The sequence below is a fragment of the Dipodomys spectabilis genome, unplaced genomic scaffold, assembly GCF_019054845.1.
Source record: "Dipodomys spectabilis isolate Male_0828 unplaced genomic scaffold, ASM1905484v1 ptg000043l, whole genome shotgun sequence".
Taxonomy (NCBI): Eukaryota; Metazoa; Chordata; class Mammalia; order Rodentia; family Heteromyidae; genus Dipodomys; species Dipodomys spectabilis.
In genome coordinates, this window is record NW_024870720.1 from 23,372,987 (window position 1) to 23,389,980 (window position 16,994).

Genomic DNA, 16,994 nt, shown 5'->3' on the forward strand with positions numbered 1-16,994 from the left:
AATTAAATTTAAAAAAAATAATAAGTGTATATGTACTGACTAGCTAATATAACTATATAAATCAGTGATTAATGAATTGACTTAACTACAGATCACAAATAGTTGCCAAATTGTATTAGCGCTGTCCTTCTGATTGTCTTTAATTATATACAATATTGTATATAACACCTGCATTGTTATTATAATGCTCAGGTCAGCAATGATACCCATTACTGTAAAAAAATAGATTTAAAGTAATTTTTGGGACAGAAATGGAAGTTGGATGCTATTTAAAAGTTTGTATAGCTGTTTTAAGAGGCAGGTCAGCTCTAAAAATTGTTATTATCATAATGATTCATCTAACAATACAAAATTGAATTTGAAATTTTTCTTGGCATGTAGGTAATTATAAACTTATTTAATTGAGAAGAAAGGAATGAGTTTGGAAATAATCTTCGGCAATAGTTCTCAAACTTCAATCAAAATTTCTCACTTTGTTCCAATGTTGTTCTTATTCTATTTATGATGGAAAATTATGCATTAGTCACGATATAAGCATGCTTAATTTACCCCGTGCATAGAATATAAAGCAAAATAAAGTCCTTAACCATTTTTATTCTAAGAGAAGCATGAATTTAGACAACTTCATTGCTGAGGTGGAAAGGAGGTGTGTTAATATATTTTCCTCTATGAAGTGTGCACATGTAATATTGATTTGTGTAAACTAAAACAGATGGTAAAAATGTTTCACATGCTACACAAAGTTAGAAAACTGATGAATTCAAAGAACAATTTAAAGTGTTTTAAAAATGTAAATGATTTTTAGAGTTTTAAGTATATGTGTATGTCTGTATTAGTATACCCACACATATACATAAATATGATATTGAACCAAATACCCTTATTGTAAATGATAGAGATATATGTCCACATATAGTATATATGAATATATAATGTGTATGTATATAATATATGATTTATATGCACAATAGCAAATATAAAATCATATGAAACTTATTTTATTAAAAAGGGCAAATATGAATTGCAGGAGTATTAAAAGAAAAAATTTTTTTTCACATTTACAAAAAATACAGTGAACCAAATCAAAAGTTGATTGAAAAGAAATTGGAAAGAATATTTGTTATTTGAGGGCAGGACTATGTGTGAATGATTTTTATATCTTTCAAAGTAAAGAAGAATTATGCAAAAGTCTAACTTTATTAATATTTTTCTATGACTATGACAAAAACTAAGAAGAAACTTGCACCTACAATTCGAAATTTCAAATCAAGTATTGGATAAGACCCACAGATCTTGGACTAGCAATTAACTTTCATGTTCATTTATATTTAATATTTACATCTTGAAAATCTGTCTGTTTCATAATGTTCCATATCCCTTCCTGAATTTTAGATTAAAGACCTAATGAGCTGTGAAATGAACAGTTACTACCAGATAAAAATAAAGTTCATGAAATAACACAAATGAAAATAATCACCATTTTTTATATAGTAAATAGCAAAATAAACCTTTGTCGAGAATAAAAAACTTCAGAAACAGAATAAGAAAAGGTCAAGGCTTGCCTTTAAACTTAAAATCTATGACAACCAGGGTGGTATATGTCTATAATCCCAGCAGTCGCAGAGGCATAGGTACTAGGATTGTATTCTGAAGCTGATGACAACCCAGATGAAGGAGAGCGCAATCAAAAAGGGCTAAAGCATGGCACTAGAACATGGCTCAAGTGGTAGACTGTGGTGGCCTAGGAAATGTGAGGTTCTGAGTTTAGACCTCAATTTTAAATTTATTCTTTATCGAATTACATAGGTATACATATATGTGTAATGGTCCAGTGACAAGGCTTCTTTCTACATTTTACAAAAGAAAGCCACTTGAGAAAGATTTACTCAGGTATGTTCCATAATAATAATAATCATGGAAGTTCCCCTGCAGAAGTGCACGACATAATCAATATTCAACAGAATGATACATTTAATTAAGCAGGTGCATTCTTGTTGATTTTACAGTTTAGAATCACTGTGTATTTCAGATATTACCTTTCAGTACATTATTATTTAACCAATATATGAAATCCTATTTTTTTGCCTTTGTCTTTCCAGTCTTTATCTTATTGTTTTTGTGTCTTATAATTAGTGGTGCATGGTGGTATGTGCCTGTAATCCCAGCACTTGGGAGGCCAAGGGAATCAGATTTCAAAATAGAAGAAAATCTAGGCCAAAGAACAAGAAATTATCTCAAAAATACATTATATTCTAAAAGATGAGAGAAATTGTTAGTGTAGACAGAATGAATCATTTTGCAAAATCTTTTATTCTGAAAATGTTAATCAAGTGGATATTACTGTGCCATTAATCATTACAGGAATTCATAACACTCAATCAATTGAAATCTTTACCTTAGATCTCATATCATTAAAATTTAAAATTTACTTTTAAATTATATCAGTTTGGCTAAAAGGAAGTAAGTCAAAGAGCTACAAAATGTTACTGAAAGTGGTAGTATACAGCTGTAGTTCTATCACTATAGAGGGTAAGGCAGGAAATTAAAAAAATTAAAGCCAGGTTTTTTTTGCCAAGTAAATATGAGCCCAGACCAGTGCACAACCTCATTTCTAAAGTAAAAAGAAATTGAAAGGCTACTTTTAATGTCTCACATAGTCTTTCTCTTTCCACACAGATAAAATCATTTCTGACCCATATTTCATAATTTTAAAATGTTCACAGATGAAAGTGATATGTATAATAAGCAAACTTGCCACTAAGGAAAATTGAGTAAAGCTGGTTAATATTTAATAAAATTAAACTCTACAAATATGCCAAAAGAATGACTTTTATCATTAGTTTAAGAATGAATGTCGCATGTTATTCTTTTTCAGATTGATGTCACTTGTCCTAGTGAGTTGCCTGTTCAACTGGTATTGTTGAGCCCTGTCTAGGTGTCACACACTCTGGCCAAGTTCATTTGTAGACTTGATGTATTTACTTGGCCTTTTGGCCTCATCTGGAATAAAGCAGTCCATCAACAGCAGGTGATCTGAGCATTGTTTCTACTCCTAATGAGAAAATTGTTCTAGTCAACATTAATTTTATTTCATTTTATACAAGTGGTCACAAAATGCTGACAGAAGAGAGCCCCTATGAACTAAATAAGTTAGGAGGTAGATAGACTCTTCAGAATGTAGAAAAATCCAATTACTTATTGATTTTTTACTGAGTTAATTTTACTTTATTAATATCACATGTAGAATTACACAGGATTCATCACATCCTGTCAAAAATAAGAACCTAAGCACATCTCACTGAGCTGGTGTTCCATCTCTGTGCATCACCGTGTGCTCCCATCTAGATTCCTCTTCGTGGCTCCCAGAAGGTCTCCCTGAGTCTGTCTTGTTCTTTTTTCACAACGTCATTCCAATAACAGAAGACAGAGGGAGACACAACAGCGATTGTGCAGACCAAGCAAAAGACAGTCAAGTCACTGTCATTATTATTATTATTATTTCTCTTTTTTCATATATATTTTATTGTAAAAATACTGTACAGAGGGGTTACAGTTACATGAGTAGGGTAATGAGTACATTTCCTATCAAGCATTGTTACCTCCTCCTTTGTTTTTCCCCTACTCTCCCTCCCCTTCCCTCCTCCCTCCCCACACGCCCGAAATTGTAAAGTTCGTTTTCAACATAGTGTTTTTACATCTCATTGTTACAACTGGTCAACCTGTATCCTTATTTAAGCATTTTGTTATATCCCTTCCCTCCCCAAATTATAAATGTATATAAATGCAGAACACCCGGATCAGATACAGTGAAAACAGGGGTTATACCGTGGGGGAAGACTATACAAAAGAAACAAAAGAATCACATAATGCATTATAAATACATTAAAAACAATAGCAAGAAATAAAAAACACTTATGTGTTGGGTCTTCGTCAGTCTTTGGATGGACGGGTCCTAGGAAAGGTAAGTGCAAAGTGCAGCGCTGGCCCATTCCCCAGCCTCCCTTAGCCCAGGAGACAATGCAGCAGGGAGTCAAGTCAAGCAGGAACTCGTTTATTAACAGGGAGCATCTCCTTTTTAAAGCAAAAGACTGCGTGGGAGGAGAGGAAATGGTATCAACCAATCACTGAAAGGCCAGACCTTAACACGCACCTAAGCTTTCATGAGTTGTCTACACACTGAACCTAAACAAATCTAGCTCTGCCCACTCAACTTCCTCTCAGGACCATCTTTGCTACCCCCACACTTATGTCCCTGTCTTGGAGTTCATTTCACCTAACATTATCTTATATGGTCATATGTACATAGCTTTTGGCCTTTTCTGCTTGTCTTACACAAGTACTGGTTATTGCAAATAAGGGAAACCATAAGACCTATGTTTCTTTGGGCCTGGCTTACTTCGTCACTGTCTTTTAACGACCAGGCAGAACAGCTAGAATTCTCTTGCCTTCCTTCCCTGTCACATTCCTCTCTCTGTTCACTCTACTCTCTTAACATTGGCTTCCTAGCTTTGTTCAAAAGTTAGAACCTAGACTGGGAGGGTGGCTCAGTGGTAGTGTGCTTGCCTTGCATGCATGAGGCCCTGGGTTTGATCCCTCAGCACCACATAAGCAGAAAAAAAGCCGGATGTGGTGCTGTGGTTCAAGTGGTAGAGCACTAGCCTTGAGCTAAAGAGCTGAGGGACAGAATCTAAGCCTAGAGTTCAGACCCCAAGACCGACTAAAAATAAGTAAATAAATAAAATTTTTAAAAGTTGACCTTTTCTCTGCTAGGGGCCATTTGCACATTTATAACATCATTCTCAAGCTTCACAAAGTTCTCAATACAGGGAGAGAGGCCACCATCAGCATATGAAAAATCATATCTGTCCAATCATCCACCAAATGATTTTGCCAGCTTTATTGTCTGTACATCAGACTTTCCCCACTTTTATTTGTCTTCTTAGGGCCTGTTAGGTGTCTGGTCCCTCTGAATAACATTCTTCCGCCATCAAAATTCTACCTAACTAATTCAGATTTGCTACAAGAATTTACATAAATATCTTCCTCTCAATGAGACTTCTGTTATCCTATTTAAAATACTGTTTCTCTGGAAAACGTAATTAATCTTATTCCAGTATTTCTTTTTTTGTTTCATTAGTGCCTGCCAACTTCCAACATGCATTGAAATTGTGCATTGTAACACATGTCTATATGTATATCTAGCTAGATAGCTAGATGTACCTACCTCTATCTATATCTATTTATATCTATAGATTATCTATCTATTTATATAAAATGATTACTGTTTAATATTTTTCTTTGCCTTTGGAATCTGAACTCCAGAAGGGTAGGGATTTTGTTTTGTTTGTTTAGTTTTGTTTTGGTCAGTCATGGGGCTTGAACTCTGGGCGAGGGCACTGTCCCTGAGCTCAAGGCTAGCGCTCTACTACTTGAGCCACAGTGCCACTTCTGGTTTCCTGGTGGTTTGTTGGAGATAAGAGTCTCATGAATGTTGATGCCTGAGCTGGCTTTGAACCGCAATCCTCAGATCTCAGCCTCCTGAGCAGCTAGGATCACAGACGTGAGTCATGGGTGTCTGGCTGGGATTTTGCTTTTTAAGAGTATACTTAAGTAATTATTGCTGAGAAGCTTCTCCATAAACAAAGTGAATGTCAACATATTTTCTAGTTCTGGACATAAGAAAAGTGCCACTAATAAAATTTTGTAATTTTTCCCAGAAGCTCTTGTATTTTTATTAGTAGAGACAAGCTCTGAATGCAAGCAATTTAATTTTAAAAAACACATATATACTTAGCATTTCAGTTACATTCTCATTTGCCTACTCATTTCTACTCCTTTGGGGCATGTGGATTCTTTTTAAGGTTGAGAACTATTTAATTTTAATTTTTGTGTGTGTATATGTACATAGGCAACATCTCTACCACTTGAGTTGGCTCCAAGGATATTTGCTTAAACCTTAATTTTTGATATAAGCTTTTGGCTGTGTTTTGACTAACCTCAAACTCAAGATATTACTTCCTCCATCTCCCAAATGGCTGGGATTAAATGCATTTTCCACAGTTTATACTATAATTTCTATCAAGAGTCTTAAATATGAAATACCAATGAGAGATGATGTAGATGAATTTCTCTAATTATGATATAATGCAGTAAAAATGCCAAAGAATATAAATTTCAACAGTATACTAATATATTCTATATCTATTTAGAGTTTTGAAAAATCAGGTAATTGTTTTTATTCATTACTGGTGCTCTACTAACATGATATTATAGAAACAAAAGTATTGATCATACTTTTATGGACAGAAATTAGTTCAAGTGAGATGCATCAAAACATTTTTGTGTGTGTGTGCCAGCCCTGGGGTTTGAACTCTGGGCTTGGGCGCTGACCCTGAACTTTTTTGCTCAAAGTTAGTGTTCTTCAATAAGCATCCTTTTATATGATCATATGTACATACCTATTGAGCCCTTGTGATCCTCCTTAATTCTCACTGTGAGTTCTGTTTAATCATGTCCAAGTGTAGTTATTTGTCTTTTACTATCCATTGTGTTTATTTGTAGATATATAGGTACATTCTTAGTATTATAAATAAGGTAAACCATGCAGCCTATGTTTTTTTAGGTCAGGCTTACTTCACTTAGTACAATTTTTCCAAGTCTTTCCATTTCCTTATGAATGGGGCAATGTCATTCTTTCTGTGAGAAGCATAGCATTGCATTGTGTATATTTTCTGCATTTTTAAACATTTATTTGTCCACTGAGGGAAATCTGGGGATTCTATATCTTAGCTTAGCTATGGTAAACAATACAGCAATGAACTTGGTTGGGCTGATGGCTTTAGTGAGGCCTGGTTTATGATCATTTGGATAAATGCTCAGGAGTGGGATTGCTGGGTCAAAGGGAAGCTCTATGTGTAGTCTTTTAAGGAATATGCATAATGCATTCCAGAGTGGTTGAATAAGTTTACATTCCCACCAATAATATATAGTAACGTTCCCATTTGGCCACATTTCTACCATCATCTGCTATTGTTAATTTTCTTGATAATGGCCATTCTAACTGGGGTGAGTTGGAATCTAAGTGTTGTTTTGATTTATATTTCTGTTATGGCCAGAGATGTCCAAAATCTCTTCATGGAAATCAACTCCAAGAGTTTTGTTTTTCTCCAAATATTTCTTTTTTTTGGGGGGGAGGGGGCCAGTCGTGAGGCCTGAACTCTGGGTCTGGGCACTGTCCCTCAGCTCTTCAGCTCAAGGCTAGTGCTCTACCACTTGAGCCACAGGGCCACTTCCGGCTTTTTTCTTTTTGCTTATGTGGTACTGAGGAGTCTAACTCAGGGCCTCATGCATGCAAGGCAAGCACTCTACCACTGAGCCACCTTCCCAGCCCTCCAAATATTTCTTTATTGAAATTAAGTGACTACATAAATTTTACAATACTGTAGTGTAGTAATACTTAACTGAAGTCACAAACACATTTTAACCTTCACAATGATCATCATCATTATTTTAATCTACAAGGCTTATGAACTCTATGAACTTTAACAACAAAACTATTTCTTACAGATCAAGTGATGCATGCATTTCTTTTCTTTTGCTTATTATCAGCTGTTCCCTCTTTCTCATTCTCTCCCTCCCGTCACTACTCTTGAGCTGCTAAGTTAACTTTCAGCAATGTTCAGTGCTGCTGTCCAGTGCAGCAGCCCCTCTGCTGTATTTTTTCACCTGCTTTCCACTGATTCTTTTTGGTACTGTTTGAAGTTGTTTTTCTTTTTTTTTCTTTCTTTCTTTCCTTCTTTCTTTCTTTCTTTCTTTCCTTTCCCTTCCTTTCCTTCCTCCTTCCTTTCCTTTCCTTATTTCCTTTGGATTATTCCCTTTTGCCACTGTTTATAATTCCTGTACTCTTGGTCTTGTGAGTAAATGTATCTGATTTGGGTAGAAGGAAGAGGAAGCACAGAATGGTGGGATGAAGTGTGAACCAATTCAGCAGTGAGTATCACTACACACTATGTTGGAAATGAACTATAAAAGTTGAATATTGGGAGAGAATGTGGGAGGGGGGAAAAACTGGGAGAGAATGAAGGAGAGGATGATATGGTTCAAAAGGCAATGTACTGATTACCTGACCTGTAACTGTAGCTCTGTATATCACCTTTACATTACAATTTAAATAATAACTTAAAAAATCTTTTCCCAACATAGTGTCTTATGAGTATCATTGTTGCAATGAGTCATCCTGTGTCCTTGTTTCAGCATTTTGTTATTCTCCTTCCACTCCCCAAATTAGATATATATATATATACATTCAGGATACCAAAATCAAGTACAGGAGGCAGTAACAATGCTCTATAAGAAATATACTCATTACCTTACTCATGTAACTATAACCCCTCTGTACAGAATCTTTACAATAAAATAAAATTTAAAAAAATACTTGTGTTCTACTACTTGAGGCACAGCTTCACTTCCAACTGTTTTGGCAGTTAATTGGAGACTCTCAAGGGCTTTCCTGCCTTGACTGGCTTTGAAACAAGATCCTCAGATCTCAGCCTCCCAAGAAGGTAGGGTTACAGGTACGAGCCAAGGTCTCCTGGATTGAAACAGTTTTCAATACCAATTGAACAAACCTGATTAAGTAGATAAAAAAAATATCAGAAAAAGAAGAATAAGAGAATAAATTAGATAGAATAAAAGAGTAAGAATGTGTAAAATCTTGGAGTCTTGGTTACAAAGGTGCATGCAAACATTTTTTATCCTCAAATTTTCTTATTAAGCTTAATCAGAAACCCAATTAATTCTCCTATCTTATCTGCATCTCTAGCAAATTAGGTTAAAGAATCTCTTTTGTAGTGTACAGCAGGAAACGTCTGGGAAGATATGGATGATGGAAGACAAACTTTGTGATGTGCAAAGGTGCATATTTGAAGGTAGTTAATCGGAGATAGGAGGATCCTAAATTTGTGTGCCAAGGCTGACTTCAAACTATGATTCTCAGAGCTCAGTCTCCAGTGTAGGACTGTACGTGTGAGCCCTTGCCTTAAATACTTATTGATGGTATCAGATCCTATTCACATAAATGTATCTGTATTTCAAGAATATTTTCAGATCAGACTATGTAGAGATAGGCTGCAGGTCCACAGACTATTCACAAATATCAAACATACACTTTGTCTTGTATATAAGTCTATCTGATTTGGGGAGGGGAAGGGAAAGCACAGAAATGGTGGAAAAAAGGGTGAATCAATTTACAGTGATACTCAACACTATGTTGCAAGTTACCTATGCAAGTTGGGGGAGGAAAGTAGGGAGAGAAAAAACTGGGGAAAAATGAGGGAGAGGGAAACACTGCTCACCTCTGTACACTACTTTCTATGATTAAAAAAATTTGACAAAGTGTGTACAAGTAACAGTGTCAGTTTTGGTGTGAGACAGTTTGTTGCAACAATGTATTATGTACATAAACTTCAAATAACCAATTAATTTTACTGATCTCATTTGGCACTTAGGAAACAATGAATGAAAGTATAATAAAAAGACGTGACAATTTGATGAGAGGATCAAATGTTTATTAGCATTAGTTGTACAGTGAGTTTCATTTGGCATGTCCATTTATGCATGCAATACATTTGATCAAGAGTCACCATTGTGTGTGTTTCTCTGCCCCCTCCCAATATCAAGCAAATCACAGATAAAAGAGTATCTTTTTAAGTGTTTTATTAGCTGACAAAAAGTATTTTATTAACTAACAAAAGTCAGTTCACAGGTTATTTTGGCCGAGGGATTTTGGCTAAAATTGTTGAAATTGGTACTTTTCTTTTTAATGATAGCAATTAACAGGGATTCTAAGAGTAATAAATTATTTATGATTGCATTTTACATTGCATTTTGGGTAAAATAAGAAGAATGCCTAGAAACTCCTGGCATATAAAATCTGACTAGAGAAAAACATAAACAGAGAATTTTTACAAAAATTATATTTGTAGTTCAAAAAAGCCACGCCTTAACAGAAGTGTGTATTAAATATTCGAGGAACCCATGATTCCCACTTTAAACCAACTATAACAAACAATAATTTCAAGAAAATAATTTTATCAAGAAATAATTACTTGTACAACAAAAACTGACATTAGCAACAAACTGTTGAAATATTCATTTTAACATACACTTAAAATGCAATCAGTAGGCATAAATTCATCAAAATTGAGTGAACCAAGAATAGAGATAATTATCACTAAATTGAAAACTATCAAGTTGTGCCTACTATTTAGCTATGAGGTAATTGGGTTTAGTTTAAGATTAAGGACTTTATTTTATGTATTCCAATATCTCTAATGAACTACAGGGTATCTGGCACCAATAAATATTTATGGAACAAAAGTAAGGCCAAGTAGAGGGTTAATATTTTTTGAACATTCACAAAGACCAAATCATAAGTAGAAAATTATTCTTACCTCCATTTCATTCATTCCCTGTACCTTTCAGGAAATTACTACAGTATCTTCCATCATCTTGTCTTACTTGACTACCATGCAACAGAAAGGGAAAACATCCAACACAAAGAAAAGCAGAGACGATACAAAATTCTTCAAAAGGAGTATTAATATGAAAAAAAGGAACCAAAACCTAAATATCAGCTAGTTTCTCTCTTCCTCTGAGTTTTCTTGGGTTCTTTCTTTCTTTTTTTTTTGTTCTTTTTTTTTTTAATTGTGAAAATACCGTACAGAGGGGTTACAATTACATAGGTAAGATAATGAGTATATTTCTTATCAAGCATTGTTGCCTCCTCTTTTGTTTCCCCTTCCCATCCCTTCCAATCTCCCCCCCATCCCCACCCCTACCCCTGGCCAAAGTTCATATTTCGACATAACGACTTGTACATTATATTAAGTGAAGTAAGCCAGGCCCAAAGAAACATAGGGCCCATGGTTTCCCTTATTTGCAATAACTAGTATATGTCTGAGACAAGCAGAAAAGGTTAGATAAGTTGATGTTAGGTGAAATGAACCCCAAGATAAGGATTCAAATGGTTTTTCTTTCATGCAATTGTTTCTAACATATTTATAAGATGATTTTTTTGTTGCTTTGTATGTTCCTCCCCCACGGTATAACCCCTGCTCTCACTGTATTTGATGTTGGTACAATTTGTGGAGGGGAAGGGAAAAAACAAATAATTTAAATAGGGATACAGGGTTCTTCTTTCTTTATCCCCTTCACTTCCCTCTCTCAAGAGCATCTCTGCGAATAAGTATTTCCATTTCTATAGGCACATGCCACCTCCGCAGCTCGTTTATTCATATCAGGTTGTTTTCATTCCGTCTTCAGTGATTAAATGAGGCCTCATTTCTCACTAAAAAAAATACAACATCATAAATTTCCCTGAGCCTTTTAATTTTTTTCCTTTTTTCCCATATGTATGCATTTTATTTGTAAAGACTTTGAAAAGGAACACAGATACAGACCAAACTTGGTCTATATTTTAGTCATGCATTTCTCTATATGGAGCATTACTCTCCACCATACCCATCTACTTAACCCCACCAGCATATAAGCTCTATTTCAATTTCTAGCTTCTCATTTTCCTTCATTCTTCTAGGAAAATTACAATTCTTCTCCCTTACGCTGACAAAACATATTTTTGAAGAACTTGTTTGATAACATTTATCACTTTCTACCTTATTTTAGTGTTTTACTTCTTTAATGTCAATGTGTCAAGGTGATAGAACATCAATCTTTCGATTTATATTTTCTGCAACTTACAACAGATAGCAAGAGTCCAGGTCTGTAAATGAGGATAAGCTAATATTTATTAAATCAATTTCACCTTCAGGCTGAATAGGGACTCTCTACTTAGGAAAATGAAAACAATATTCTTCATAAGGCACAATTCTCAAACCTCAAATATTAGACAATAGAAAGCAGAGATCTGTTTAGTTGGAAGGTTCTACGACACTTGCCTACACAATTTCTTTATTGCATAACTTAGAGGAATTACAGTTTAGTGCTTTATGTTTTGATTGGGCACAAAATGTTTGCTCTAAAATCACGAGAGAAATGAGCAACATATTCTAACCTAACTATATTTAACCCATTCACTAGTTTGTAGAACTAATTTGTAGAGAAAATTACTGTCTCTGACATTGAAAGTGAATTAAACCAGAAAAACTAACGGAAAGAGGTAAGGCTTAATCAGTTAAACTTCTAATTGGCATCTGAAATTCCCCATCATTGGCTGTGTTGTGAAACTCAACCTGTTACTGTTTCTTTAATTCCTCTCAGAACACAGAAATCCACATAGGACAATTGACAAAGACTGTCAAGCAAGTAAAAGTTAAGCTATTTTGTTTGTGAAATCTTTCGCAATATTCTAATGTCCCCCAGGAAGGAAAGCTTCACAGAGTATTAGACAGTCACAGTCATCTCAGCATTTGTTCTCAGACCAGCATCCTTTCTCAGCAGGCAGAAAAGATTGTGTTGTCTGGTAGGGGGTATTAATTTCAGAACTTTTCAGTAGATTTACCACAGTATCTGGAAGATGGAAACTCTTTCATTTTCTAGGCCTGGTCTAATCCCAGAGCTCTGTGATATGAAGGAATCAGAGGGGAGTGGGGAGGGCTGAGTGGACATTAGCACTGTGTCTCTTCCACATGCTTGCAGAGGACAATTATTCCCTCGGGTTGTAAACTCCATTTTTATTTTCACCTTCATTGGTTCATCATTAGTTCAAATCAAAAGCAAGATATCTGACTGCCTCTGTATTTTTGAAGCTATGCATCCTCTGTTTCTATTAAGGCTATTTAACAAGGTTATTCTCTAGAACACTGTTTGCCTTTAGGATATGCACAAAAATATCATAATAGAATTGAATCAAAATTTAATGGAGCATCATTAGGTTTTCTCTGCATCATTCAATAAATTCTGCTATTAATGTTGTCAATCAGAATGTACAATAATATATAAATAATAGACATTCAGTTTTTATTATCATTTATTTACTGCCTATTAGATAGGACCTAGATTGGGTACTAACCTACAATTTCTTCCAGATTTTTTCTAAGTGTAGTTTTTAATGAAATAACTATTAATTTATCAATAAATAAGTAAATATTCACGTATACAAGTTAGAATACAATGTTACTCTGAATTTTTTTTTTTGTAGGTCATGGGGCTTGAACTCTGGGCCTGGACACTGCATCTGAACTCTTCAGCTCAAGGTGAGCATTCTACCACTTGAGCCACAGCACCACTCTCAGTTTTCTAGTGATTAAATTGGAGCTAAGAGTCTCATGAATTTTCCTGCCTGGGCTGACTTTGAACCATGATCCTCAGATCTCAGCCTCCTGAGTAGCTAGGATTACAGATGTAAGCTACTGGCACCAGGCATACTATGAAACTTTCTGTTTTGCAAGGTCCCATTCTAGGCACCTTATACATAGCAACACATGAGTAGAAATGTCAGAGTACAGATGTTATTCTCAATGCCACCAACATTCCCTTTAAATCAAGAATAAATCTGCAGAGTTGTTGAATAATCCATCCAAAGCCAAGCAGATAATATATGGTGGCATCTGAGATGTGAGACAGCCTATTGTTTTTTTTTCCTTTGCTTCTAGAGATAATGATCTTAACTATAGTGCTCTATTGAGAAATTCTCCCCTTCCCTCAGACTGCCTTTAACCACCTAATTTACTGAGTATGAGTCGATTATCCTGTCATCCCTCCATCTTGAGTGAAGATCAGCACGACTGCTTTACTGATTTGTAGATGAAAATTCTAAAACTTTACTGAAATACCTCAGGTACCTTTCTTAAGGTCCAAATATTTGTTTAGCAATACTAATAATCAAACATTTTGTAGGTGATAAAAATATGCACAGTGAACTATTTATTTGAGCCTGATACAGGGCCATCTTTTTTTTTCACTCTGAGATAGATTTTGCTATTATTCACAATCACTGTAATATATATACTTACCTACACATACATATTTATGTGGCATACTTTTCTTTGACAACCTTCTTATTGAAATAAAATGTTTCCATAGTTTCCAAACTGATGATACACTAAGAAGAAGGGCAGAAGATGGAAGTAATAAGCTCAACCATCAGGGTTAATCTCCATTGATTGTTACTTTTTATATTGTTTCGTTAGGGAAATTTAGGAAATGGCTGTGCTGCAGGAGGTGCTCTCCTGGTTGCGGAGAAACAGTCATTTGTGATTATTTCAAGGCATTGCCACCTGGAGTAGAAAACGACTTTCTGTGCCAAGGTGCCAGATTAGACAGATCACATCACTTCAAAACCCAACATCTGCTGAGAAAATGTTGAATGTGCTGTAAAGTCCTAGTGGCTGCAGTTTTTAAAATTTCCTTTCAAATTTCCATGTGCCATTAGGCCAAAAATATTGTCTAGAGTCTTTAATATGTTTAGAACTTTGCAATAGTTACTACGTACAAACAAAAGGTAATAGTTTACAACTTATCAACATCTCCATAGGGTTATTCATAATATAAGGCTAGAAATAGTTTCTAACATGAAACAGATGTGACCTTGATCCCTAAGGAATTTATAAGAAAGGATTATTGGAATCAGAAGCTGAATGATATGCAGAATGAAAACTCATCTTACAACTGATCCAAGTGCAATGGTTCCTTCTATAGTTTTATCCTCCACATTCTGTTTGACTCAATTCCCTATATTTTTATCAACTTGGGGGACAAGGTTTTCATTATTAAGAAATTAGTTAGATTTTATCTACTTTGGGAGCTCGTCCTTAGCTTCTTTAGTTATTGGACGATTGTCCCATATATATATCCCATATATATATATATATATATATATATATATATATATATATATCCCATATATATATGTATATATCCCATATATATATATATACATATATATATATATATATTCACTTATTCTCTAAGCTGAACATCTTATTCCATTAGTCCTTGAACATTATTTTTATTTAATATCATTTAACACTTTGAGATTTTTTAAAACATTCATTATATTTCATGTTTATTTTGAAACAGCTTATCAACTCTAACTTTTTTTCATTTTTACTAACCCTTTGTGAGATTCCTGAGTTAATCCATATTTATTTTTTACCCCTGAGATATACTTTATGAATGAAAGTAATACCAAGAGTTTTATTCAATTCTTCTAAAAGTGAATAGGATTTTAAATTATCTTAAATCCAAACCAGCTCACAGCTATGGCAATATTAAAGATCAACATTGATTCTGAAATTAACATCCAATATTTGACCAAGACTTGGTGGTAGTGGTAACTACTATATTGTTTAAAGAACAGGGCAAAGATTAGAGTATGACTGCATAAGAGTTGGTTTTTCTATCCAATACAAAATAATTCAGTTAATGCAATTTAGAGTACGTGTATATATATACAAATTATATATAATATATAAAATATATACACACTGTATATATAATAAATACACACATGTATATGTATATATGCATACTGTTCTTACCTTACATATTAGAGGGAAGGAAGAATAGAAAATCAACACATTACTGACTGAGTAGTGTCACAAATTCAGTAGCTTTTTCAGATAGGGTAGAAGGTTAGACTTAACAATTGTGATACAAGGGGGAATTGAGCTTTATTTCAAGAGGGAGTAGCATAGTCATGTAAAACAATTATGAAAAATGATACAGGAATTGGAAGTGTGTCTCAAATTGTAGAACGTCAATCTTAGAAAAAAAATAAACAGGAGCTGGAGGTGTTGAGCTTAAACCCTAGGACTAGCACACACACGCACACACACACACACACACACACACACACACACACACACACACACAAAATGGTGCTTAGGAGAAAGTTTCATTCCTTTAAATTTAGTGATATAGATATATTAAGTACATAATTTAGTCTGATTTTTCTGAAGGAAAATAATGATCAATTAATGAAGGAACATTTCCCCTTATATTTAATAAAACTTTGATTTGGGGGCAATGAACGTATTGCTAGCTTTTCTAAACTAGCTAAATTTACCTCTCAGAGCACATGCTGTGTGATCAGACAGAGCTGGGTTCAAATTAAGCTGTCTCTTATGAAGAGTGCAATTTTACCTCTCAGGGATTCAATTATCTTATCTCCAAAGTGAAGCAATCTCTGTATAGAGAGCAATACACTTTACAGAGTCTTTTTTTTCTCTTTCAAGGCAGACTATCTGATGCAGAGGTAGGTGTCTGTAAAGAATAATCTCTAATATCTTACGTGGTCATGAACTTCATAGTATTTTACATATGTCAACATGTTCTGCATAACAGCTTAGTTTCATATATTAAAAATAGATATAATTATATAATACAATATTCATATTCAGCATACTTTTTGTCTATTTTTACTTAAGTTCAAATATATTTTTTTCTACAGGTAAAGGGTAAAATGCTTATTCCTCATGGTATTATTATAGAAGATTTTAAAAACTTATGAACTCTTCAAAATGTCATAAAAATGCCTTTTAACCTTAAATCCCTAAGAACAAAGCTTTATGTGTGTGTATGTGTATGTATGTGTGTGCTGGTTGTGGGCCTTGAATTCAGGACACTGGGCATTGTCCCTAGCCCAAGACTAATATTCTATAACTTTAACTTTAGCCACAGCTCTACCTTTGTTTTTCTCATGTGCTGTGGTGCTCTGTGTGTGTGAGTGTGTGTGTGTGTGTGTGTGTGTGTGTGTGTGTGTGTGTGTGTGTGTTTGTAATTGTAATTAAAGATAAATTTCATGGACTTTCCTGTTCAGGTTACCTCAAACTGAAATCCTCAGATCTTAGCCTCCTGGGTGGCTAGAATTATTTAGAATTATAGGAGAGAGCCACTGGAATTTGACTCAAAGCTGATTTTAATCATAAGACAAAGTATACCCATTATATATACACACATTTTAATTATTAGTATTTTTCTTCTACAGGAGAAGGGATTAAAATTAGCAATCTCGAGCTATACTACCAAATCAGTGA